Source organism: Anabrus simplex, chromosome 4, assembly GCF_040414725.1.
Source record: "Anabrus simplex isolate iqAnaSimp1 chromosome 4, ASM4041472v1, whole genome shotgun sequence".
NCBI classification, from domain to species: Eukaryota; Metazoa; Arthropoda; class Insecta; order Orthoptera; family Tettigoniidae; genus Anabrus; species Anabrus simplex.
Genome location: NC_090268.1, coordinates 127098458 through 127100369, shown reverse-complemented (window position 1 = coordinate 127100369; position 1912 = coordinate 127098458). Strand labels below are relative to the sequence as shown.

The window sequence follows — 1912 nt, the reverse complement described above, 5'->3', positions numbered from 1 at the left end:
CACAACTCATGGTTTGGTTCGAATAAAAAAATAGATATTAATGCCACTCGATTACCAAACTTCCGAAGCAGCCAAATAACTTAACAGAAGTTCATGAAGCACTGGCCAAGATTGTTTTAAACGAAAACAGTGCTGAAAATATTTTATTTGTGAACGACTCTGAAAAGAATAATTTGCATTTCTCATGCCAAAGCAATTTAAAATTTTCTGAAAGACTCGAGAAATTTATTTATACATGGGACCTTCAAGAGTTACCCTACGCTGTTCCACCAAATATTTAGGCCTATAATTCATGGGGTCAACAAATTAAACTATTTCCCATTCGTATTTTTTGGCTCCCAAACAATAGAAAGGAAACATGTAAGGAAACTTTGTCCCTAATTGAAAATAAAACCAATCCGGACGTTATATACGTTGACATAGAAACTGCAATTCACCAGGCAATTGCTAACGTTTGGCCCTGAACGAATTTAAAGGGCTGCAGATTTCATCTCGGGCAGAGACAGTGGAGAAAGATTCAGTCATTGGGATTATGAAATGATTTTAAATTAAAAGAAACTGAAATCGGAAGACTTCTGAAAACTTTGTTCGGACTACCTCTCCTGCCCCCTGACCAAATTGAAGATTGTTGCGTCGAAGACCAAATGTCCCGCAGACCGAACAATGAACATCTGGATGACCTTTTAGATTATTTACTTCATACCTGTGTTTTTGCAGATAGCGACTTTAATGTTGGGCTGTACCTTCCCTTCGTCGCCATAAGACCTATCTGTGTCGGCGCGACGTAAAGCAACTTGTAATATATATATTTGCTTATCTGTTTGCCCTCCAGGGTTGGCTTTTCCCTCGGACTCAACGAGGGATCTCACCTCTGCCTCCTTAAGGGCAGTGTCCTGGAGCGTGGGACTTTCGGTCAGCGGGATACAACTGGGTAGGATGACCAGTACCTCTCCCAGGTGGCCTCAAATGCTATGCTGAACAGGGGTCTAGTAGGGGGATGGGATGATTGAAGGGATATGCAAGGAACAGGGAAGGAAGCGGACGTGGCGAAACCACGGAAAACCTCTTAGAGGATGACTGAGGTGGGAGTCTAACCCCCTTCTACGCACTTGACCTCCCGATGCTGGGTGAATCCCGTTGCAGCCCTCGTACTACTTTTCAAATTTCATTGCAAAGCTAGGAATTGAACCCTGGCCTCTGGATTGGCAGCAAATCACACTAAGCACTACACCATAAAGGCAGAATTTCCTGATATATTTACCAAAATTATATTCTCAAAACGTCATTCCAATTTAAATTATTTTTAAAATATATATTGTTACATATTGTATGTGTTATGTTAAGCTCTGTCAATGTGACAGCCTTAAAATAAAGGAAGCAATAAATATTAAAAATTATAATAAAAATACGCTACCCCTGGTGGGACTCGAACCCACAATCCCCGGTTTAGGAGACCGATGCCTTATCCATTAGGCCACAGGAGCTTCCCAATGCCTTCAGACCTGTGGGTGGTAATAAACAATGATAAGCCGTGAATAGCTGCCACCCCCGGAGGCCCGGGTTCGATTCCCGGCTCAGCCACGAAATTTGAAAAGTGGTACGAGGGTTGGAACGGGGGTCCACTCAGCCTCGGGAGGTCAACTGAGTATAGGTGGGTTCGATTCCCACCTCAGCCATCCTGAAAGTTGTTTTCCGTGGTTTCCCACTTCTCCTCCTGGAAAATGCCGGGATGGTACCTAACTTAAGGCCACTGCCGCTTCCTTCCCTATTCCTTGCCTGTCCAATCTTCCCATCCCTCCACAAGGCCCCTGTTCAGCATAGCAGGTAAGGCCGCCTGGGCGAGGTACTGGTTATTCTCCCCAGTTGTAACCCCGACCCAAAGTCTGAAGCTCCAGCACACTGCCCTTGAGGC

General features: G+C 44.4%; 1 non-coding gene across 1 annotated transcript; it reads right to left on the bottom strand.

The window, feature by feature from the left end:
• Positions 1-1411: 1411 nt before the first annotated feature.
• TRNAR-CCU (transfer RNA arginine (anticodon CCU)) lies at positions 1412-1484 on the bottom strand. Its single transcript has one exon. It is a non-coding gene; the product is annotated as a tRNA-Arg (tRNA).
• Between the last annotated feature and the right edge of the window lie 428 nt (positions 1485-1912).